Source organism: Cyprinodon tularosa, unplaced genomic scaffold (genome assembly GCF_016077235.1).
Source record: "Cyprinodon tularosa strain WSP-4 unplaced genomic scaffold, ASM1607723v1 ctg186, whole genome shotgun sequence".
Lineage (NCBI taxonomy): Eukaryota > Metazoa > Chordata > Actinopteri > Cyprinodontiformes > Cyprinodontidae > Cyprinodon > Cyprinodon tularosa.
In genome coordinates this window covers 735371-762002 of record NW_024038652.1, presented here as the reverse complement: position 1 = coordinate 762002, position 26632 = coordinate 735371, and the positions used below count along the sequence as shown (strand labels likewise).

The window sequence follows — 26632 nt, the reverse complement described above, 5'->3', positions numbered from 1 at the left end:
TGTCACGTGGTATGTCCCTTTTTTATTTTGAAATCTTTATTTAAAATTATCTTAGTAACAAACAATCTAAAATAAGCAACAATAAGGAATCATTATGGAGATGTATTTATCTATCCTTACACCCTATATATCTCTAACAAAAGTCATAAAAAATAAAATAAAATCAATATTTTGGAGACAAATGTACATTACATTAAGAGCACATTTATCCATCCATTAATTTTTATGAATTATCCTCAAGTGGGGTCATGAAGGCTGCTGACCCTGGACAGATCCCCAGTCCATCGTTGATTAAGAAAACAGATATACAGGTGCTGGTCATAAAATTAGAATATCATGAAAAAGTAGATTGATTTCAGTAATTCCATTTAAAAAGTGAAACTTGTATATTATATTCATACATTACATACAAACTCATATATTTCAGATGTTTATTTTGTTTAATTTTGATGATTACAAATGACAACAAATGAAAATCTCTAATTCATCATATCAGAAAATTAGAATATTGTGAAAAGGTTCAAAATTGATGGCCCCTGGTGCCACACTCTAATCAGCTAATTAACTCAAACCACCTGCAAAAGCCTTTAAATGGTCTTTCAGTCTAGTTCTATAGGCTACACAATCATGGGGAAGACTGCTGACTTGACAGTTGTCCAAAAGACGACCATCGACACCTTGCACAAGGAGGGCAAGACACAAAAGGTCATCGCTAAAGAGGCTGGCTGTTCACAGAGCTCAGTGTCCAAGCACATTAATAGAGAGGCGAAGGGAAGGAAAAGATGTGGTCGAAAAAAGTGTACAAGCAAGAGAGATAACCGCACCCTGGAGAGGATTGTGAAACAAAACCCCTTCAAAAATGTGGGGGAGATTCACAAAGAGTGGACTGCAGCTGGAGTGAGTGCTTCAAGAACCACCACACACAGACGTATGAAAGACATGGGTTTCTGCTGTCGCATTCCTTGTGTCAAGCCACTCTTGAACCACAGACAGCGTCAGAAGCGTCTTGCCTGGGCTAAAGAGAAACAGGACTGGACTGCTGGTGAGTGGTCCAAAGTCATGTTCTCTGATGAAAGTAAATTTTGCATTTCCTTTGGAAATCAAGGTCCCAGAGTCTGGAGGAAAAGAAGAGAGGCACTTCATCCACGTTGCTTGAAGTCCAGTGTAAAGTTTCCACAGTCAGTGATGGTTTGGGGTGCCATGTCATCTGCTGGTGTTGGTCCATTGTGTTTTCTGAGGTCCAGGGTCAACGCAGCCACATACCAGGAAGTTTTAGAGCACTTCATGCTTCCTGCAGCTGACCAACTTTTTGGAGATGCAGATTTCATTTTCCAACAGGACTTGGCACCTGCACACAGTGCCAAAGCTACCAGTACCTGGTTGAAGGACCATGGTATCCCTGTTCTTAATTGGCCAGCAAACTCTCCTGACCTTAACCCCATAGAAAATCTATGGGGTATTGTGAAGAAGAAGATGCAATACACCAGACCCAACAATTCAGAAGAGCTAAAAGCCACTATTAGAGCAACCTGGGCTATCATAACACCTGAGCAGTGCCACAGACTGATCGACTCCATGCCACGCCGCATTGCTGCAGTAATACAGGCCAAAGGAGGCCCAACTAAATACTGAGTGCTGTACATGCTCATACTTTTCATGTTCATACTTTTCAGTTGGCCAACATTTCTATAAATCCTTTGTTTTTATTGGTCTTCAGTAATATTCTAATTTTCTGATATGATGAATTTGAGATTTTCATTTGTTGTCATTTGTAATCATCAAAATTAAACAAAATAAACATCTGAAATATATGAGTTTGTATGTAATGTATGAATATAATATACAAGTTTCACTTTTTAAATGGAATTACTGAAATCAATCTACTTTTTCATGATATTCTAATTTTATGACCAGCACCTGTACATGCTGGTGCTGAAGTTCAAATAATATATTTTGATGTTGTGAACGGTACTCTTAAAATAAATAAGTTAAAATCTAAAATATAATAGCCTTTGGCTTATTTAATAAGAACTAGATGGAAAAGAGGTTTGGTCTGTAAAACATTTAGTCGACAATTTTGGCCAACTTAGTACGTCCATTCACGGTGCACTTTTGTTGTTTATTTGCCAAATATTTTTTCTTATTATTCTCATTGTGAATATAATTTACAAACAAACCAAAGGACTTTTGAACTTTTAACAAGTGCCATTCGGTAACTAGAATATACTTGGTTGCAGGTGACCTGGCTCAATTATTATCTCCTATAAGGACTCCAGCTCAACTAGTAAACTGACTGGTGTCCCACTATTCCATTTAGAAATACCATATTAATTTTATCAATTGCAATAAATTCATGAACTGCACTCCAAAAACATGAATATCCAATTGTAGCAAAACCCAAAGTGATTAATTAAAACCTTAAATGTAGCCTCAACCTGGAAAGACTCGCACAGAAAGTAGGTTTTAGAAAGTTCATTTGACAATAATCTTCAACTTTCTGATCCCGGCAGTAGACACTGTACTGGTAACCACCAGAGAGAATGATATTTTTTCTACATGAAAACCTTTTTGAATAAAGTCTGTCTTCATCTCACCTGCTCAGCCAATCACCTGCTCAGGTGCCTCCCTCCCAGCCTAACGGCGCCGGTCTCAAGTCCTTCACCCTTCATAAAGTCCAGCTTGATGTGTGCAACTGCTCCTCACCTGAGCTTCCATCACCTCCACCCTGATTACACCTTCGCTTTGCTCGTTTAATCTTATGTTTGTATCTGAACAATATGTTTCTGCAACTTATTTTTTATTACATAAAACAAGTTGATTCTAACTGTTAAAACATAAACAACTTGTCTGTATGTCAGGTTTGTAAAGAAAATTTGTATTGATTCCAGTCATTGTTCAAAAATGTATAGGAAACATTGTATATTGCAAGTTATTAGCTTTGCTTGCATTTAAAATTTTCCAATTGTTAAACAACGCTGTTACAATATATTTACAACTACTTTATTGGTTCTACTGTCTCTCCAACAAATTACAGCCACAATGTAACTTTGTGGAAACAACACCATTTCTATGAAAACTAAATGATGTAAATCAACTGAGCTACAACAAAAGGAACTTTCAAAAATGTAAATAATATTGAAAGAACACATTATGAAAAAGGAGGACTGCACAAGTCAAAAGGTAAATATTCTTTATCAGAAACGATTTCAAATGGCATGTCACAAAAAAACTAACAATATGTGACAGATTGTGGAAAGCGACTTATATTTTCTTTGAATTCAATGTTGGCACTCAGGGCAAAGTCCAGGTATGCCATCACAGTAGTAACGAGGGTAATCTCCTCTCCTCCGCATCTGACAATAAAAAAATAAAAAAACAAACAAAATAAAAAACAGGTGCATTGCAAGACCGTAATACAGGAAGAATGGATGATACATATGATTATGAATGAATCTTACCTGTAAGATTGGCGGTATCCTTTCTACCTGCATGGCGAAGAGCATTAAACAATAATTAATACTTTATATCACTCAGTATCTTATCCTTTCATCTCTAATGATATAAAAAAAAAGTTGTCCAAATAATGAATTTTAATTAAAAAAAAAAAAAAAAAAAATCATTTAGGGTTTTAGTCTCATTTGCACATAAAGATACACAAATCAAAATTACTAGTTATGTGTAAATTTAAAAATGAACCTTGATTTGTGCCTCGGCTCATTTGGCATAGGTGTGGTCATCGGCACACAGAGTCTGTAAAAATACAGATATGTTCTAAGTGAAAGATGAATGCAAATCTAAATAACATCAAAACTGCTTCAACCCTTTTAATTCTTCTATACTGATTTTCTTTCAGACTTAAAAAAATAAGCATAGAACAAAAGTACACTGTGAATGGACATAATACAAATTCTATGACTTAAAACAACAAAGTGATGAATTTTAGCTACAGCTTACCTCACATTTTGCCCTCTCATTAACTTTTTTCCGCTTTCTCTCCTTTTGTAGTTCTTCTCTGGACCTTTTAAAAAGGACAAATTGAAGGTTTTCTTAAAAAACTGAATCTAGAAAAGCGTATTAATTTACTATGTGAAAAAAATTTTAAGAAGGTAAAATTACCTTTTGTTGATTTTGTGGGTTTTGCATTATGGATCGTGTGCCGAACACCAGTGCAAAATCTTTTTAAACTTCTTTCTTTCTTCTTCCTTTCCTCTTAACCCCGCGTCTTTAAGGCATTTATACTAGTGATTATGAAAATAGCGCCCCCTTCATTTCCGGAATGCAATAGTCCCATTTCCAAATAAGGTATGGGACTGACGGAAAGGTCCGTCCCCGCCCCTTTCTGTTTGCTGCAGCGAGGTCCTTCTCTATTTATCTACCCGTTTGCCAGAAGAACATCCCTGTTGTAGGATATGAACATTTCATGTCATGGTTATTGTGACTGTGACGAATCCACCTCGTCGCTTAAAACAACCTCTCTAACTTTGCGCACCACACACACATTCCTGTTATACTGTGTTTGTGAGGACCAATACGCTCGCGCTGAGACCAGTAGCTCCATGAACTTAAAACACACAAGCTGTTCCTGGTTACCTGCTGGCGTATTGAGGGTGCACACTTAATATTTCAGTGGGGTTAGCCGTGTGTGTGTGTGTGTGTGTGTGTGTGTGTGTGTGTGTGTGTGTGTGTGTGTGTGTGTGTGTGTGTGTGTGTGTGTGTGTGTGTGTGTGTGTGTGTGTGTGTGTGTGTGTGGCGGGGTGTACGTGTTTATGCTATGGGGACTTGTCATCTTCAGTCTGGCTGCGTCTTTGCTGGGTTCAAACCCCGTTTGGTGTAATTGAATAAGTCAATGAATCTGTGTAAAAGAATTAAGTTGTAAAAATTATTTGTTTTGTTTTACATCAATTGTTTGTGGAGGTAATATATGGACAAAACTGATTAATGAGAAGAAATCAGAAATAAGAGAGCCTGATGTGAGGGGCTTAAACTATTTAATGAGGGCTGTGGGAAGAAAAGCGGCAATTTTTGTTTTCTGTTTCTTTGTTACATTGCTGGTAACTGGAGGGAGGCTGAGGCCCAGAGTATCTTGTATGTTTAGTTTCTTTTGCACCCTGTTTTGAGTTTTTGAGCTCAATAAATCACCAACACCGGTAACCCGACTGAGACTGGATTCTTGGAGGCCAAAGAACCCCGTCACAGTGACCCAAATCATCACTGTTACTGTTATTATATAGTAAATTAAATCATTACTGTTAAATTGTATGTATTGTCCAATTGTTTATTTGAATTCTTATTCCGGATTAGTTGGAGACATACACTGGGCTATATCAGCCCCACCAAAAATATTTTTCACCAGCCGCCACTGACTGAAGCCATAAATATGATTGTTGTTGTGTTTTCGGGATGATTTTATAGAATGTTAGCATTAAATATTGATTCTAATCAAATCACAATGATACCACCAAGATAAATAGATGGTGGTGGATAAACCTTCATAATTTCTTTTCTTAAAGGGCTTTGACTGCAAAATATTTCAGGACGTGAATACCTTTAGAATCTCTGCTGTATTTATAGGAACAAATTATCCACTGCAGGATAAGGGGATCTGTCGCTGTGATATGATAGCCTTGTGGTTTAAGTTTTAAATAGAATGCAGAGAATATCGTATGTTAATTTCACTGCACCAAACTGCCTTGTTATATTCTGGTTATTAAACTGACTCTCTCAGTCAAACAGATGCTGTTCTAATCTGGGAAGCAGGCGGTTTTTGAAAGTGCACATTACATTTGACCCGACAGAATGAGCCCGGACCCCCTCCTGCTCAAACAGATTTCCACCTGGCCTCGCCGTCGGACAATAGATGAATAAATAAGACAGCCAGCACATCAGCATGTGGTTACCGGGTACTCTATGATATAAATGAGTGACTGTAGTTCACACAGGGGCCTGTGAGAAGGTTTCATCTAATTTTGTTGTCATATTTGGGTCAGACATTGTACTTCAGCTCTCCAGCGGTGTTCTGTTTCTGTGCTTTGGTGTGTTGTGACTCTCTCTCTCTCTGTCTCCCTTCTCATTTTATCTCTCTCTGCCCATAGGTGATGCTTTTTTCTTGCTTTCCACTACAAGCTCAATATATTTCTCTGCTTTCAAAACTTTATCTATCTCCTTTCCTTTGTTTACAGTAGGCGCCCATATGCAAACGCCTTCTGCTCTGGCTGTCCATATTGCACAGGCTCCAAAAGTGTTGCAATTGTAGCAGTCCATCGTCAGCCCGAGTCTCATTGAGCTCTGTGTGCCCCCCCACAGAGCCGATGCACCGCAGACCAAACTCCAGCTCAGCCAGACCCCCCATCAGTCAAACCGTTTTTTCATACGGCATCAAACTTGTCAGTCGACAAACTGAGTCTGTAGGAACTGTTCTAATTTTGCAGCACAAAAAAAAAAAACAGCACAACACAACAAATAACTGATCCAATCCAGAAGGCCTCAGTAGGAGGTGAGGTAAATAATTTCCCTTTTTCCTTGTTGGCTGCACAATGATCCTCTGGGTGTACAAAAAACCAAAAAAAAAAAAAAAAAACAGATCAAAGGTTTTGTCCAGTAACCTTAAATAGCAAAGAACAACAATAACGTTGGAGAATTTACTTAATTTCATCCCATTGAGAACAACCGTCTGGGTAGCAAAGTGGGAAAATTAGCTCCAACAAAGAGATGCTAAGTTGATAAAATTCCCACAAACAAAGATGTCTGACCTTTAACTGGCTTTAATTTTCCCATAGGTTATAATGGGAAGATATTAAAGGAGAATTCAGGTTTTTAACACTTTTAGCCCATTTTCTGTAGTGTCCAGGATGAAATCGAATGATCGACACCAAAATTTTGACAATTGGTCCTGTCTCTGCTTTTTGGCTCATGCAGAATCCCCCCCTGGCTGCTTCAGAATGGCTTCCATTGTGCATGTCCGATAATGTCCTTAAAACAACCTTAAACGTTCTTTTTTAAAATATTCTACTCACCGGGTCGTCAGCGCTGTTCAATGACGTTCCAAAAAACGTTTTGTGAACAAAAACCGTTCCTGTCTTGTTTTATTTAGCATTTTGTAAATCCCAGAACTATTTTTTCCGATACATCACAACCGCTTATAAACTTCCGCTTCCCGTTCGAATCTGAAGCGTTGCACACTCCAGACCACTAGTTGGCGACAATGTCTCTATATACTCCTCCTCAGTATATTCCGGTTCAAAACGGTATCCTCTACCGTCAAACTCAAAGTCCAATATGTCCTCCTCAAGAATCCACCTTTCGTATTCCATTTTCAGAGTTTTTTAAAGTGTTTAACAGAGACGTTAGCACCTCGACGTCGGAGTACACAGAGTGAAGCGAAAAGACTACAACTAAGCGTAAACAGGCCCCATTTCCGTTTCCGGTGGCGGAGGGATATTGACTATTCCAACAGAACTCAATGGGATTTACAAAATGCTAAATAAAACACTACAGGAACGTTTTTTCTTTACGAAACTTTTTTTGGAACGTCATTGAACAGCGCTGACGACCCGGTGAGTAGCATATTTTAAAAAAAGAACGTTTAAGGTCGTTTTAAGGACATTATCGGACATGCACAATGGAAGCCATTCTGAAGCAGCCAAGGGGGGATTCTGCATGAGCCAAAAAAGCAGAGACAGGACCAATTGTCAGAATTTTGGTGTCGATCATTCGATTTCATCCTGGATACTACAGAAAATGGGTTAAAAGTGTTAAAAACCGGAATTTTCCTTTAAGATATTAAGGGCCGGATTTATCAAGAATCCAATTATGCGTGCAGTAATTTGCGCTTGCAAACTGGAATTTTGCGCGAGGGGCTGAACCATGGTTTGCGGGCGATTTAACAAGAGTGATTGCGCAACTGGTGGCAGGTGCAAAACTGTTGGAGACGCCCTATTTAAATGATGGTTTTGCGCGTTTTGTAGTTTGCGGCAAAGTAGTTTGTAGTTTGTACAAACTAGTGCATTAAGAAATTTAAATCTTACAGTGATATATATATATATATATATATATATATATATATATATATATATATATATATATATATATATATATATATATATATATATATATATATATATATATAAAGAAAAAACGTTGGCAACCTTTATTCCCTAAGGTGGTATATGGCTGAATTTCTACTTCACTGCAGTAAAAAAACAAAACAAAAAAAACTGGTGTTTTGTACTGGCCTGTAGAAAAATGCACATACCAAATGGCTCACAAGAAGTGACTGTGGATGAGATTACGCATCCCCGCAGCATTGGCATGTTGCTCCACAGGCGCAGGGGGAGAACCCCGACCCCGTCGGACAGCACTTCGGACAGCACTTCTGAAAAACGAGATTGGGAGATCCCAGCTCTCGCTGCAACCGTACGCTGGAATGACCCAGATGCAAAAAACTGCAATGTTGCAAGGAGTTTTGTGATATCTGGTATTGCGTGGGTCCTCCTTGTGGCTGGCTCCAAATCCATTCGGAGTTCCCCCAACAGCTCCAAAATGGCAATGCTGGATAAACAATATGTTTGGATGATCTTTTCCTCGTTCATTCCAAAAATATTCACACGGAGTGAAAAAATGCGTTCTCTGCGTCTCCTTGCTTCATTTCCATGTCTCCTTCTTGCGACAATAACCGCTGCCATGTGTGTGCAATTACGCATACAGACCATTTGCACCTTCTTTTGAAACGTGTTAAATATAGAGTCAGATACCGTTAGCAAAATTGCTTTCAGGTTTAATGAATCACTTTGCGAGTGCTAAATTAATATATTTACATGTTCTCCTCCCACAAGACGCACTTTTGCGTGTAAACGCCCCATATTGCATATTCATTGCAGAAAAAGTACTAAATGGATAAGAGGCGCTATTTAGCACGTTTTAAAGACCAAATCCTTTTAGCACGCTGTTGATAGATCAGTTTGTACATTTTTTAGCGTGCGCAGTGAAATAGCTCACGTTTTTATACAAGCAAACCTTTGATAGATCCGGCCCTAAGGATATTGGTCAGTAGAGTGAAAAGCTATCAAAAATCAGTTCCTTTCAGTCTGTTAGCTTTGATAGCATCTCCATACATCTCTATCTACTGGTGAACCAAACCACAAAACATTCCTTGCACCAAACATGCAGCAGTTTATAGTTAAGGAAGACATTCGAAATATCAATTTACTAGGATTTCTCACTGTCAGAAACATCAACTTACAGCATTTTGACCTTATTTTTGAATCATCTGGTCATTAAAATGAACAGCAGAAGAAGGGGTCTATACTTTAAATTAAAAGCCTCCACAGAAAAAACGATTTTTTCATGGGTATAATCGCATTTGTTAATAGATGGCAACTTTTGTGTTTTTGTAATGACAATAATATTTTTGACAGATTAGTTTATTTGTTTGAGTTAAATTCTGAAACATTTCTGAAACTCTGTCTAGAACAGAGCAAAAAAGGACGAGTAGTAGAGCTAAAATATATCTAAAAAGAATTTAAACGGAGTAACAGGACTGTATGATTCAGTGGTCATAAACAGTAGGATCCTAACAGATCTAAAGGTATAAGGGTGGCTTAAGATGCTGAAAATGATGAGGATAAACCAGGATATCATACCTTTAGAAACATCATTGTTTTATTCTTTTTGTAATATAAAAATATTTGCTATTAATATCAACAGATTGGAAACGGGAAGAGCAAAAGGGTGTAATGATCTGAGAACAAAGAGCTGAGTAATGGAAAGGGGGGTGGATGGGCAGGAGGATGTAGAGAGCACAGAAAATGAATAAGAAACAAGGTTATTTCTGCTTTCATTACAGGGAACGCTCTTAGAAAATGATAAATTTCTGCCTACTTTATTCTTATGCCCTTATCATTTTAGATAAATGTGCACATACTGTCCACCTGAGGGCATATTCGAATAACTCTTTGTAAATACATGTTTTTAAAGTGATTGTCATCCCTAAAGATGAGTGAAAACACACAAGGAAAAACCTTCTATCATAATTCATGCAGGAAAAGCCTTGAATTCCACCAGTAGCTTATTTTATATTCTAGAACACCTTTTTCCAGCAAAAGCCACTTCTTGTAGCTCCCATGTCAAATGTCTGTCATACTCCGGATGAAACTATAACTCTAAAAGATTCAGGATTTAAAACTATTTAGAGTAAGACACAACACTTTCAATAAATCAGCCTCCCAGTCTGACTCCAGCTCCACTTGGCTGCTTGCCTGGTTTCCTCACAGCTCATAGCGACTCTAACTGCAAACTCTTGTTCTGCTTCTCATTCAGTATTTACAATCTGGACATGGAGGTGAGCTGAATACAAGTATAAAATTAAATTTATGCTTCAAAAAACAGGGCCCTCTATAAATTCTCATCCTTCTGTAGGATGGTGTCTGTTCAGAGATGAAAGAATATAAATTAAACCTTGTCTAAATGTAATTATTGATTAACTTTTGTAAGTTTAAAAAAAAAAAAAAGGAAACCCCTTTTATGAAATCTTGCTAACCAACACTAATAAAAACATAATTTACTTGCTAAAGGTAATAATTCCATCAGTTTCATCAGAACCCTAAAAATTAGGGATGCACAATATAATCGGCCCCCTATCGGTATCGGCCTTAAAACTGAAAATCGGACATCGGCCACCCCACCGATGTTTAACCCGATATTTGATCAGCTTCTGAGTTTCTAAAGTCTAAAAAAAAAAAAAAAAAAAACTACTTCTTCTTCATCCTCAAAAACTTCTTTTTTGCAGACTTAAAAACTTCTAAAGACGAGGGAAAATATTGATACATTAAAATGTCACAATATCTTCATATGCTGAAATATTGCCATTTAAAAACACCATATCAATCTCTTTCACTAATGAAATATTGCTATATGTCATCGTTATGCTACGAAATCCCCCGAAAATTCACGAAATTTTGCCATATTTTTATATGTTGATATATTGACGCGCTATCGATCTATTTTACTAACAAAATCTCACAAGAATTTGCAAAATATCACGAGAGTTTGTAACAGAACGATAAAATTTCACGAGATTTTGAAAGTAAAATAGATCGATACCGCGTTTTTAAAAATCAATTTGATATCAGCATATGAAAATATATTTGAGTGTATTATTTTTCAAAGTGTCAGAAATGGATAACAAAACTGCTATTTTCAATGACTACTTATTTTTGTCCAGCTTTAACATCGGTATCGATATCGGTTATCGGCTACATGAGTTTTAAAATATCGGATATCGGCCAAAATCCCAATATCGTGCATCCCTACTAAAAATGTCGATATAATGTTCCCTATCTAAAATATTGTTATATTCACCCCAGATGTCTGTGAAGTAATGAGACACACCTTCCAAAAGCCTTATTTTGTAAAATATTTTGTCAACATGATACCTGGTAAACACAGCGGCCAAATACTGAATATGTGCAAAATAGAAGGTTTTTTTTAAGAGCATATTTTTTTTGTATTTAGACAATGGGAAGAGGAGATGAGCTTTTTTAATGCAATACATTTTGTTGTTGTTGTTTTTTAATACAGATCAGCTTTGGCTTTTTTCTCACCTCCTTTTCTTTATCTTTTTCATTAAATCAGCCAAATTAATTTATTTTCTATTAAATTGATCATTATTTTAGCGTTTTTGACTTTTTTTCTTTATAATGGTTTCATACTGAGATATTTTGCCATAAGTCTCAGTTATGGATTTTTTTTTTTTTTATGCATGAGCTTCTTTCTCTTTTTCTGTCTGTCCGTTGTTTAAACCTGCATCAGTTTGGTAGGTCTGGCCTGCTGACTGAACCTCCTCAGGGAAAGCGGCTGCAAAACAAAGAGAAAAGAAAAGCAACACCTCCCTCTCAATCCTCCATTGGCATTCTGAGAAAACATACAGACAATCCCACTAACCTCCACTTACATCATCATATAAAAGCATAGTTTTTCCATCAATGTTTGAGATATATTCCATTTAAAACATCCCTTTTACTCCAGGTTACTTGCTTCTTTTCTTACAGGTTGCAATTACACTGGGGGAATTAATTATAACTTTGTGTAGTTTTGTATATGAGGAACACATTAATATTAGAATACAGACTCAACCTTTGTTCAGTTGTCAAAACATCAAGCGAACAACAAAAAGATTTGTTTAGTTCGTGTATTATTTCCTCAGAAAGGTACCATTTATGAAATACTTTGCTGTGCAAGAGAGAGTTGATATCCACAACATAAAAGGAAAAAAACATTACATTTTAAGAAAAGCTTTTTTCAGTTTTATTTTAATTTATTATAAATTTGTTTGATCTTTGGAGTTTTCAAGTTTTCACTAGACTTGGGAAGCTGAGCATAGTGAGTATGTATCCTATCTGAATAGAATTCAAGGCGTTCAATCATTTGAATAGATGTATTGGAGTTGTGTCAGGCCAAGTATTGATTTGTTTCCTTAGTCCAACTTGGAACCTTTTAGAATAAAGTCTTTTGGATTCCTTTTCTCTGTAAATTCAACTCCATCATCATGTCACTGAAATGAAATGTTAATGGCTCCATGTCGGAGAAATGTAGTTCTTCATTAAGCTTCTTATATGGAAATATGAGAAAAGTCTCTTCATTAATTTCTGGCCTCTAACATGATTATGTCTTTAAGATGTGGATACATAACCAAAACACCGATAATGTCAGGCAAATGTGCGCATACTGGTTTATCAGTATGAAAGTTACATTTAAGTTTTAAATTATGTATTGGAATCATCATTTTATAACAGATTAAAGCTTAATATTTTTACTTTAAAAATAGGGTCCATAAAATTGAATGGAGTATTTCCTGTTACACCTATTTCCTGTTTCTAAAAATACTTTAAAGTATTTGTGGTGTAATCACTCCTAACTGAAAAAGAATAAAATTACATTTATTAACTTTATGCATGCATCTAAACATCTCTCTGGAACTGTAATTTAACGTTATTCAAATGAATTAATCCGTTTTTGACAAACATACCAGAGCCATGTGATTATGGCTTCCATAAAGGAAAGGGAAATAATAATTCAAGGTCATTTGAAATCCAAATGTCAAAATAGAAAAACTAAACATGCCATTATACCCCTGACTCCGGCACAATGGGCACACATTCTCTCAGCTCCGTGCAAGTAATTTGTCTGATCCGTCTCCCTGAATGGTCCTAATCAAGGTTTCGGTTATCACTCATCCAACTCACTGTGGTTAACATTGCATTTCCAAGGCAACACCAGTCATGGCAGAGAACCAGCCTACTGCCTGCCTGCCAGCCAAACAAAGTTACCCACATATCCATGCCCAACTTCCATGTGCAGCTGTTCTTAGAATACACAGGAATACACTCAGATATGAGTGCAGCTACTCACACATGGCAGCAGCAGCAGTAGGCGGTCCCCAGTGAGGCAGAAACACACTAATGGATAATGACAGGATTTGACAGCAGGAGAGTGAGCTGAGTCACTCTAGGCATGCAGGCAATGAATAAAAGAATTGGAGTGCTGTCTGAATATCCTGCGCTGAGTGGATTTCCTTTCATACCGTACCATTCCTACGAGTCTCCCTTGGTAATCCTGCTCATTACACTGTGCTGCCCCCCTATTCTCAGACTGGCAGCAGCAGCCAGTATGAGAGCAGAACAAGAGGGATGAAGAGTCATTCCCACTGACCGGCCAGCGCTGACACACAGGCTGCCTGCGCTCAGAAGTTGGATCATACAGTCATCTTCATGATGACTCCCCAGCTGTCCTTCAAGCTCATCGTGGAATACAACGCCTCGGAAAATGGGACTCTTTCCCTGTTTGTCTCTACTCAACCATAAACCTTTATGAATAATATTTAAATTGTATTTAATAGACCAACACAAAAAATCTGATAAGTGTGAAGTACGAAAAAATGGATTCAAGTGTTTCTCCAAATTAAGATCTAAAAAATGTGCTAAGCATTTACAGCTAATTTCCCACACTGTGGCTGCCCTTAATGAACAACTTGACATCACAACAGGTTGTTACATGATGGATAAACACAAAGGGCATTATTTTTTAAGTGAAAGGCAAACTGTGCATGGGTTCCAACCGTAAAAATATTGAAAATATTTATTCAACTTTATTTAGTTTAAAATCAGAGAAATAACAAAGAAACTTGTTGCACTTCACAAAAACTAGTTGTTTTGGGGGAGAGCCATAAAAAAAAAAACCTTTAAGAAAGACAGAAATGTATTGGGGTTTCATTTTATCTAAGGGAACAAATACATGGATGAAAGTTGATGAAAGCATAACTAAATCTAGCCTGGGTGCCATTCCGAACTTAGTCCCGCCCACAAGGTTTGAGGTCGGGAAGTTCGGTCTGGTTCTGCTCCATAGTAGCGCGAGTATGATCGCCCACCCTCTGGCGATCCAATCAAATTGTCAGGGCGGGCTTTATACGATGATGGACAGATGATCAACAGTAACGTAATCAACCACGTGACCAAAGCGCGCTTGGGTGACAACAACAATGGCTGCCGCTGGAGAGTTTAGGTGAGTAGATTCTGCTATTAGGTCTGTTCTAGAAGATATCGACAGCAAATTAATTTTAAAAGAGGAACAGAGAAACGCGATCAAGGCTCATCTTCTTATTCTAGGCGTGCAACTGCACGCTTCGATTTTTGTTGACAACAACTCAGCCTCGCTTAACATACGTCACGCACTCCGTTGCTCTTATTGGTTGTAGGTCTATCCAATTGAGTGCAGAGGCATTTTTTTCCTGGTTCGTTCGAAACACGCCCCATAATCACAGCTCTATGGAGCAGCATCAGACTCAGATTCTGACTAGAATTGAGTCGGACTACGTCAGGCTAAACAAAATCTGCCCCAGACAGACTATTAAGATATTTCATATTATTTTGGATATTGGAGTAAAAGGGGTCTCAATACAAATGATGTCCTTCTTTTCAGACTGGACTTCAGAATTGTGTTAATAAGTCGATCACATCAGATTTAAATCAATAAGTTGAAGCTTGTGGTTGTAGTAAGAGAAAATGGAATGCTTTTGTGTCGCACTATACTATATCCTCACAGAATGTCTAGAACAGTCTGTCCCACTGAGTTCAGTTCGAATGAAACTATCAGCAGGCTACAGATCTACAGGTTTGTTCGTTTATAGAGACTCAGACACAAACAGCTATGGTAAAAGGCTACGTCTATCTTTCCTGATTAACCAACCTCTTCTTTCACTTGACAACTTGTAGAGTCTGCTCCAGGTCGTTTCCCCCCCAAACTCCAACTCCAACTGGACACATAAAATGCCTCGCTCTCTTTGTCAGTGTCATATAAATGCTATTCCAATTATTCTGCACCCTCTCTGCTCGCTGTCAAATTACTGGCACTGGAAGTGGAGCATGGCTTCCACTGCACCTCACTGGCCTTTTCACTGACAGGGAGAAGAAAAGAGTCGGAGATAGCAGAACGAGGGAGGGCTCGGAGCTCAATAAGCATTCTAAATGCTAAGGCTGGGTAGTCACACAGACCGGGAGACCATTTTCAGTTTATTTTTCAAGCAGGAGGGAAGTTGAACATGACTATCTTTCAAATATAGAAATGAAATTAAGTCACTTTAACTGGACAATGTCAAGAAATCCCTAGATTTCGATGTAAACCATTTAATTATTCATCAATTCAGTTGATTTAATTCAGTTTATTTATATAGCACCAATTCACATATCAAGGCACTTTACAACAATGCAACCAAATCAGTCATATTGGTTTAAAGTTTTCTAAGGAAAACCAGCTGATTGCATTGAGTCATTGACTTGAAAGCAATACCTCACACCAAGCATGCTTGTAGCGACAGTGGAGAGGAAACTCCCTCTTAACATGAGGAAACCTCCAGCAGAACCAGATTCAGTATGAGCGGCCTCTGCTGAGGCCAACTGGGGTTCAAAGAGATAGAAGCAGACATACAGAAAGTAGCAGACATAATCTGACTTGTCTGTAGACGTCCATATGTGTATTCAACTTTATTTATATGCTCAATAGCTAGTGTGAGGGGCCACAGACCCACCCCAAAGAACACAGCGCTGAATCAGAGGAGACCAGAGCACAAGGGCCTCCGACTTTAATTTCAGGGCTGCTGTCTATGAACTTTCCCTCAGTCTCAGGTCTTTTTCTCTTTTTTGTAAGTTCTATCTTGGATTGTTCTACCTTGAGTTCCCTCCTTCCTCCCATCAACTCTTTCACTGTCCATTTTCAGCCATTGCTTTGTCTGTAGGCCAGATATTTAATTTTAGTCTCCTTTAACCAGATCACCTCAATCTCTTTGCTTTATCCCATTGTAAACATGAGTCAAACCTAATTTTTTTCCCTTTTTTCATTGGTTTGTTCTCTGTTGCTCCTCCAGAGAAAAAAAACTGAGGCCTGCTTTTATGCAAAATGTTCTTTCAAACCCTGTAGGTTTAGGTGGACAGTAATGCATTGGTAGGTATACTGGTTTGTAAACTGCTCCTCAATATGTGTAACACCTGGGACATTGTTTTATCAGCTAGTTTAGCTTAAGATTTTCCCACTATCATCCCAAGCCTTCCTGTTGCTTCATTTGGTCTTTGCTTGTCGAATCTCTGAGATTGTCACCGAGCACTTGGATTTATACCAGGCTTAAGAATAATCATGAGAATAAGAATAATAAAGTGTCGCTCACGTCAATATCTTTCCCTGTGAGACGGAGGATTACAAGGAGTCTCTTTACTATCAAAAGAAGCAACATTTTGTCAAAGTTTGTGCAGCAAAACATGCGTTGGATGACGAAACAATGTTGCAAGTTCATGAAAATCTTCCATCACATAAGGTATCAGAAATCTTCACCAAGTCTTCTCCTGTCATTTTTTTTCGCGGGTTTCTCTACAAAGAGCCCCCTTCAACGAGCTGCCAGACGGCTGCATGTAAGCTTCAGCAAAAAGAAACAAGTTGTGTTTCTTAAAAGACACCTCCACTCTTGAGACCTTGGGGCAACAGCCACCTGATGTGTGTGCGAGTTATTTCAGGAATAAAGGAATGTCAGTCACAGTGACACCCTTTTGCAACATTCACACTCGAGTGTGCACTGACACGCGCACCGTCTTCTCATTAGTGCAGAGCAGCACCCAGGCTTGGTAAGTGCTGCTGCCTTAAGAAGTTCACATACCCCTTTTTTGTGTGTCTGTGTCAGAGCTCAGTAGCGCAAAGCACTGTGGGACTAAAGCTCTTTAGAAAAGTTTAATAATAAAAGTTTTATCCTTATTATTCCTATTCTTACCATCACTGAGCAGAAACATGATATACAAGATATTTGTGTTTTCAATGCTTTGGGTGTGTTGTTGCTTCTTGTTGTTTTTCTTCTGGTGGTTATCATTTAGCTAAGTGACACAGAGGGAACAAGTAGGAGCAAGAAAAAAAATTATAGGTCTGATTTAGGAGGCCAGAAGTAATGCACTGGAATAAAGTCAGGTATAACTGAGAGAAAAGATAAGAGGCTTTCAAGAGGTTGGAGAATAGGGCCAGCATCTGGAGGGGGAAAAAATGATAATGGAAGGGATGGAGAGAAAAACAGGCGAGACCAGAGGCAAGTCAGAGCAAAACAGAAAAGGGCTTGAGGCTAATAAGAAGCTGCTATGAAATCTCGAGTGGTCCTGCTTGTGTGGCAGCTACAGCCACTGACTTTAGCTGGCAGGAATATTAAGAATGTAAAGCTTCAAGGGCACTCAGTAAAAAAAAGAAGCTTGCAGGCAGAAGCTGAACTGATCTGGCTATTTCTGTTCATGTTATTCCCAAAACATAATATGAGCTCAGCTCATGACAGCTAATCAATCTGAGCCATTTACACATCCGTGAAACCGCAATCAGCTTTACTGTGAAGTTGTGATGATGGGGAAGGGTTACTTGTCACCCTGATCACATTTTCATAAAGGATTATGGACCTCGGGTTTTCCGTTAAATGACTGCTCTTTGACCTGGCTGACTGGTATTTGATCTGCTATGCGTTCTGAATGCTGACCAGCTCTGGACAAACACATACACCAAATCCACTAAAATACTTCTGAAAAATACAGTAATAGATCAGGATTGAACCTGGGGAAATTCTTTAAAATATTACTATTATATGGGGATGTAAATTAAGTTCTGTTGTATAAATAATGCATGAGAGTATTGATATAACTTGTCTTCATAATTATTCTGTTCAAAATAGATGTTTCATTTGATCTATTTCTATACCGACCTTATAGTTGATAACAACAAACAAGGCTTCATGAAATATAAAATATAGTGTGGAGAATATGGGTTTTACCTGCATGTTTATCTCAGTAGATATATGTATTTCTAGTAGTAGTATTTACATTAGATTCTCACCTAACGTTGGTTATAACTGAAGTATTTGTAAAATAGTCTACAAACCATGGTGTGTGCAATAAAGCAGAATGAGTCAGTGAAAAAACACATTTACTGAAAGGAGAAAACAGCTTCCCTGCATTGCTCAGGTGTGAATTCAACTCATTGTTCAACACAAATCCTAAATGTCATTGAATCTTAAACATTCTGCAGGCTTCTTCTTCACACTCTGCACTTTGCATTTAGATCGAGTGATTAACTGAACCATTCGTGTTGCTTTAATTTCTTTTTGTTTTTTTGTTTTTTTGACTGTGTTTGGGAAAATCCTCTTGCTAGAAAATCCATCCTTATTTCATCTTCAGATTTTATCAGGAAGCTCCCAGTACGTTTCTGAGTTCATCCTCCTTTCAGTTATAGTCTGTCAGTAGCATATGCTAAAGAAAGAAAAAAGCAAGGAACATAACACTCAACTATTACCGTTGGTCTGGACGTTTTTCAGATTTTTTCAGAGATGTGCAGTGCCAATCTTCCTCCAAACACATGGTGTGGAATTAAATTCACAGAGTTCAACATGGTCTCATCTGACCAGACTGTATTCTCCCCAGTAAGTCACTGGATTGATTAAATGTTCTGCAGCAAACTTTTGACAATTCACACTTCAACATCTTTTTTTTTCTTTTTGCAGTGGAGTCTTGACTGAGCGGACACAGCAACCTGAAATAACATAGTGGTTGAGTGCAGTAACATTTTCATGAAAAAAATTAGTTTTTTTAATTCTAGGTCTTTCTGAAGCTCGCTGTGTGATCATTAGCTTAATAAAAGTCAAAGAAATAAATTCATTGCTGCTGGTTTATGGGGAAACGTTTGTTTTATATTCCCAGATTATTAATGCAGCTGTTCTTACTGTAACATTCAGACACTAAATGAGTCATAAACTGCTATTTTAAGTATACAATCCATTTGAAATTGGCTTTAAATTCATGTTTTATCATCATGTCTCACTCAGACCCCTTTACCCTCCCCCTTGTTTGCAAGGGTACACACAAGAATTTGGTATGTGCAATCACGTGAACACATTTATAACATGAGTATTTAGCCATGGTTCATTTACTGTTCTTACCTGATCTCCTACACAATAGGCAAAAAGGCACACAAGCAGTAATTTTTATTCATTGCCTGTAAAATAGTAAGTAAATAGTACAATGCAAAAAATCTAAATCTAGATAAGTAATTTTTTCTTAAAATAAGTGCATTTGTTCTTGAATTGAGGAGACATTTTGCCAATGGAACAAGACAATTTACACTTAAAATAAGAAAACACATTACATTACATTATCTTATTTCAAGTGCATATTATCTAATTATCTTATTTTAATAGTAAAATTACTCATTCGATTGGCAAATTATCTCATTTAACCACTCAAATTAAGGGTGAATACACCTAATTTAAGAATATTTTACTTATTTCTAGATCGTTTTTGCAGTTTAAGCCTCTAAATAATAGTAAAAGGTAAGTCCCTGAGTGTTGGAACTGTCCTTTCTGGTGATAGCACGGCAGGCTAACGTTAGCACCCAAAAACAGAAGCACTTTCTTGTTCTGGCAGATTTAATTAAGGCCTTTGTAACTAAAACACGGGTTTTAATGTGGAAAAAGGTCAAATTTCTGAGGTGATGACTCCTTTAAAAATTACATCTTCACTCAATGATATTCATATTTTCTTCGATTATGGGTTTGAGACAGATCCTTTCTTTTTCCCCCAAAAAAACATGGAAATGTTTTATTGGTCATCATTTAAGACTGAAGACATATTAACTGATGGATGATTTAAATGTTGACTACAGATATTTTCTTAGTTTTTCTTCTTATTCTTGTCTTCAACACTAATCTTCTGTGCTAATTCCCTTCTCTACAGAAAGTGTAAATAAAAGAAATGTGATCAGATTTTTTTTTTTTTTTACAAATTACTTGAGTTGTTACTGACTCTAGGATAATAACAGATAGATGTAAACCACTAGGTAAATCCAACCCTTCCCCATTAAACCAAATAATGATAATGAATTTTATAAGTTGTATGGTAAATTGATTTGTATTCAGTTTCAGAAATAGATTTCTGATTTTTGCTTCATTAAAACACATTCCATTGCTTGTATTTTATTTTTTTCTTTATTATATTGAACTTTAATACAGATATAGCCAGACATGGAGGAAACTGTGAGTACCTTATCTGAATACTGATATAAAGTCTTTTTTATTTACTTAGATTACTTAGATTGTCAAAAAAATTAAAGTTCTGAATGCAAATCTAATTTATTGAATTATAATTGATGTGATTAAAATTCATGGCTGCAGCAGAAGATCATAATACCAGCATCAAGACATACATTAAGTATTACTTTGCATCTTATTTGAATAACTAATGCAGCAATTCTGAATAACATGACTGTTGCCAAAAATGAACAGTTACTCTGTTGAAGAGATAATGCAGAGATTTTACTCCTACAAGGCCTGTGATGCACTACTGTAAACTTTATGTGCATAAGGGGACGTCGAAGCTGCAGGTGTAGCAGTATGTTGAAGCAACCTCGTGACTATTTATTTAGCATTCAACCACAGTCCCTGTGCTTTACTCACATGTCTGGACTCATCAGTTCCAGCTGTAATCAGCAGTGTTCTGACAGAAAAAAACAGGGGTTGTGCAGGGGGGGGGGGGACGTGAAGCTAACTCAAATGAGGGGCCAGCGTAAACAGTGACAGGGGCAATTTCAGTTCCCAATCTCACTGCAAATGGAGGTGAACAGGGGAGCACCGGGCCTTAACGAAGACATAGCACCATCTGATCACAGCACCTCAGCTCCACACCAGTGTACCAGCAAGTCATGATAAAAGGATTTGGTCCTGACTTTAATCTAGAAGAAATGAAAGAAAAAAAAAGGGGGGTTGGGGTAAAAACATAAAAGAGGTCATCAAACAATTCATTCAATCCCTTTTGAGCAAAGCTAGTATACAACCCTTTGAGTGGCTCTTTGAAAATGAAAAAAGATGAAATGAAGCACAGCTCTGGGAGGTATCAACAGGATTCTTTTTATTTGTTTAGAATTTCTAAAAGAGTCAACAGTGTTTCATTTAAAGTTGCAGGCTTGCTTTAGATTCAAAGACAACTGGCTAAAAGACTGTAAGTAGCTGCAAAGCAAAATGAATTATTACTACTAGATCTTACTTTGAGGATTTTTTGGTCTTTGGAGCAAAATCAGAAGCTTGATCGGCTCTTTTGTTTATTTACACGTTTGGGTTGAAGGTAAAGTTGGAGCTACATGGTCACCATGCCAACTGATGCACCCAGAGAGGTGAACATGCAGGAAATTTATTACACATGAAGAGTTTGCAGTAACTCTGCAGTTTTTGTGTGACCTGTATGTAAGGGCATTGGAGGTTATCCGGAGCGAAGATGAGCAAGGCAGAGCAATCAGCTGAATGGCTGTGCAAGCCAAAACCTGCTGGGCTCACAGCGAAATCATATTGTTTCATATCACCTGACAGACGCCTTTGGGGAATCAAAGAGAGATTTGTGACTGCATGCGGTACCTCATTTACACATGAACCAAAGATGCCCCTGACTGTCCCGGTTAGCATCAAGATTATTTTGGTTTGTTAGTGGCCGGCTCCATCCATTCTCTGAGAAAATCAACAAAAGGCACTAAATTAAATCTCCTAAAGCCCTAGGCTGTGTATCATCTCTGTAATTTAAAACATTTTGAACCACATGACAGTACTCAGTGACATTATGCAATAAAATATGGTTAACCTAAAGGTAGAAAACTAAAATGCAAAGTTAAAAGTGGCTGTTTGTTGCAAACTTAATAGTTTATAATATAGGGTTAAAATTGCACTTTATTATGACCTGATAGTCGCCCTGAGGACCGTTGGAAAAAAATAATAATCAGAGATTGACCTAAATATCAATAAGGCATCTGAAGACATTTACAAAGTCAAAGTATTGGAATCCCAAAATGAAGATATTTAGGATTCCTTTAGCAAAAGCACCCCCTCTAAGGCCCAGTCACCACGAAGTCAAAACGAACACGAAACGCTAATATTTTCCAGAACGTTTGTCGTAAAGACGGAGACGTAAAATAAATGTGATCGTCCACACGAATGCATGAAAACGCTGCAAAATGTATGCCAGGCCTGTAAGTGGCGCTGTGGTGCCAAAGCAAAAATAGGCGACGAAATGTTGGGCATGCGCACTAATATTTATACATGGTTGCCCTGCGAGTCCATTTTCGTGGTTCAGTCAAATTCAGGTGCTGAACTATGTGGTCGATATTGCTATGTTCTTCCTGGAGATATTCCAGAAGAAGAAGATTCTGTTGTAAGCCCGACAGCAGGGTGAGTAGCATGAGCAGCAACCATTCAACACAGTACGGCGCCATTGTTGTTGTGATACTGTGTCGCGCATGCGTGTTTAGAGGCGACGCTATGACGCATGCGTGTAAAAAAAAAATGCGGTTAGAGCTTAAAGATGGAAACGTGAAAACGGCGTTTCAAAATCTTCACACTCTGAAGGCTGAATAAAAAAAAGATCATTTACAGACCCCCGAAACGTCGTGTGTGGACGGGGCCTAAGTGTTGCTGCTACATGCACTGTGCTTTTGGTACATTTTGCAGCCAATTGTAGACGAGCAGACTTCAAGAACCATCAGGGAGCATGCACAATCCTACAGCATAACTCAAAGTACAGTAGTAACGTTTCTGGATTTTTACAAATATTTTGAAGGTTCAATGAACTTTGCAGGGCCGGAGCAAGGGGGCAGTCTACGGCACAAAAATAGGATGCATGGACAAAATATCTGCAGGTTATATACTCTTGTCAAAATTTATTTGCTCAGGGCGGAACATCTGTCTGCATGGATAGCACAAACAGTAGCTAAAATGATATATTTCAGATGTGTCAAGCATAAATCCAACTTTAGCCAATCAGTGGCCTCTGTGACCATCCTTACAAGGTGATTTGTTGCTCCCTATGAACATAATTCCCCACCTCCTGAACAAGCAGTTCCTCCCCAAACCAGGAGGTGGCAACAGTGATACTCTCAAGTTGAAAATCTTAATCATTTATTACTGATTTAACCTTTTAATGTTAAGTATCTTAACTATAAACTGACAATAAAAATACAAACTTTAATTAACTACATCACAACATTAACATTAAAAAGATAAAAAAAACAATATTAATTCTCTTTTCAGAACTGGTTTTATGTGTTTTATAGAAAAGAAAGCGAAGTTATCTCTCTGCAAGTAAATTTTCTTCCGTGCAATTAAAGAACAACTCAACCCATTTAATGTGTATATTATGCAGAATCATGAATGACTAATTTTAGGCTGCAAAAATGTATAAATATGTGTGTAGTTTTCTTTTTCTTTTCCCTGTTGCTATAATATGTCTGGTATAGACTGGCCCTGAAATGGTTTTTATATCTATCAGTTTTTAACCACCCTTCGATGCACATTGGTGCCTGCCTTGTCACTCCTATGAACATTTTCTAGCTCCGCCCCTGCCGTGATAGTGTTGTAAATGCTGCCAGTACAGAAACAGCTAAGGATGTTCTTACTTCAGTGATTTTCTTCACTTTATACAGGTAATGCTTTCTGAGAAAGTGTGTTTGGTGTTCACATTTATTTCATCACTATATCATCATATAATGCTTCTGACAATGCTCTATATAGCATTTATGACTCAGAATTGCTAAGAATGATTTATTGTGAGTGCTGTTAAGGTCTTGGCCAAGTTGTGATGAAATATTTAATTTCCAATAACTTTTTATGGGAAAATTGGTTTGTTTTTCAGTGAGGTTACAGGCTGCAATGTTTAGAATCCAATACAACAGGTTTCTAAAAACAGTGACAACTTTATTAAATAGGTAAAGGACTCATTACTTCATTTTAGAACACCGTAATTTTTTTTTTTTGGGTATAAAACATTCTAATAACCACTCTGTATTGCTTTCAAATGAACTGAGATCAAATAAAATTACTAACTGGCTCTGCAGTATGCATTTTCTACCTATATATCCTGGCTCTGCAGTCTCTAACACAAAATGTGCCAATTAGAGCCTATAGCACCTCGCGCAGCTGACATAATTCACTTAACCCTGAGCCTGCTGCTGACAGGTAGCATCTGTTTACACATCCATCATCATGCAGGCTGCCACTCACTGTCCTTTGCAGGGTGTTAAAACAAGGCGCCTCCCACCACACCCCTACGCACGGCTCTCTGATTCTCTGTTTCCATGGAAATCTGCCCTGAGAAGTCTGTGCATCTCTCAACCCTGAAAGTTTCCCAAGTGGGATCAGCTTGCTGAATACCTTTCTGTCAGAAAGAGTTGTCATAACAATAATCAGTGCCTTATTTGATCCCACATATAGTGACTTCCAAGTTCATTATTTCTTCCCTCCTGGGGTGCACAAGTTACCTGTATGAGGACGGGGTTGTTAAGAAAAGTCTAAATCTGGAGAACTTTCACAGGCAGATGGAGGATATTACTCCAGGGAGGCAGCCTTTGTATCCTCTTCAGCACAACACCTAAATATTTTCCTGAAGTGCATTAATTCGGGGGAGTTTTAACGTGACCAGGTTTATTAGAATAAGCCCTATTAAAGAAACCTTTTATATCTTTATCTGCATATGCTGAAAACACTGTTGTTTTATAATATATAATTTTGTCCATTTTATAAACCTTTGCTTAGAAGTGATGATCTATTAAGATTTCTACAGAAACTGACCTAAAAAAAAGTTAAAATGTCTTAAAATAAGTTTATTTGCCCTTAATTTAGGCAGGTAGATAAGATCTACAGATGGAATTAATATTTTCCCCCTTTAAAATAACAAAATTAGATATTATCAGAATAGCTTTTATTGTCATTGTACAACGATAGAAAAATAAGGGCAGTGTAAATTAATTAATAAATAACTATATAACACAGAATCAATTGCAATTTTAAGTAAGGGATGTTAAGGAAAATTAAATGCAAAATAATGAAGTTTTTTTTTTCTTACCTTTAATATAAACCCTCTTATTCTATTGGTAATTCATCTCACTTAGATGCTAAAAGCAAGCAAAAATACACCTATTTGACTTATTTATATTTCAGATTTCCTAGTGTAGCTGCTAGGCCTTAGGTCAGCTCTTAAAATAGAACAAAAACAGCTCCACAGTTTCATAAAACAGGTTGGTCCATCTCTCACTGACTGTATGCTTTAACCTTTGCTCTTCCACTAGCTACCATAAGCCAAACCATGTGTAATTTATGGTACATGGTTCGGAAAATTATTTATCACTGTAGGTTGCTGGGGGTGGTGTTTTCTTTTCGACTAATGAAAGAGAACCTTCCCAGTGATTTACTCACAGTCGGAGGAGCTGACCTTGAATATTAGTCCCTGCTAGGATTCCACATGTGGCATTATGAACAATGCAAATGTATTATTCTTATTCTTTCTACTTGTTGAATTGAAGTCAAATAAATCGCCTTGTTTGCAGAAGAATTTCAATGATATGGATTAAGAGGAGAAACGCCCTGTTATCTGGCCAGCATCATTAACAATTACTCGTCACGCGGTGTCCTCCAAAAAGGTTTTTTATCCAGCTGCAGCTCTTATAAATGAATTATGAAGTCATTGTAATTGTGTCTGCATTTGTCTGCTTTTAAGGGTCATCGTAATTATTGACCTTCATTAGCCTCCATTAGTGAGCTGCAGGAAATGCAGCAACAGGGCGGAAAGTAAAAAAGAGGCTAAAGTAGAAGACTCTCATTTTGCAGATGAAATATAAAATAGAAAAACATTTAGTTTAATTTTTACAAGGAAGGAAGGAGGGATATCTCTTTTAAATGGGATGTTTTGCCTTTTTTATATTAATGGAGGCAGTCAAACATTTGGACAAACTCATTAAATTTTACTTCCAAAGGGTGAAAACAACAATATAATGTTACTTCATGAGAAGAACAAAAAGTTCCTTTATTTAAATGTAAATTTAAGAGCATCAGAATTAAAATCTCCTCTTATTTGAAAGTAATATAAAACTGTTTTATTCTAAAAGGGACAGCTATACTCTGATATAAAGAAATCCTCATATTTCCACCAAGACATTTAACAGTAAACAGTTTTTTCTGCTCGAAACTTCAAAACCTGTTTTTGAGTTTAGCCTAAGACATCTAATATGTTTTCATCTGCCAACACTTTAAAGAATAAAATCAAAATGAAAG

General features: G+C 37.4%; 1 protein-coding gene and 1 long non-coding RNA gene across 2 annotated transcripts in view; one reads left to right on the top strand and one right to left on the bottom strand.

The window, feature by feature from the left end:
* LOC119781964 (carbohydrate sulfotransferase 8-like) overlaps window positions 1-26632 on the top strand; it is a 260726-nt gene that overhangs the window by 212450 nt on the left and 21644 nt on the right. The gene's annotated exons all lie outside the window — the stretch shown is intronic.
* Window positions 3716-4359, bottom strand: LOC119781966. The gene is made up of 3 exons (XR_005280621.1): window positions 4117-4359; window positions 3955-4018; window positions 3716-3750 (listed from the first exon to the last, which is right to left on the bottom strand). It is a non-coding gene; the product is annotated as an uncharacterized LOC119781966 (long non-coding RNA).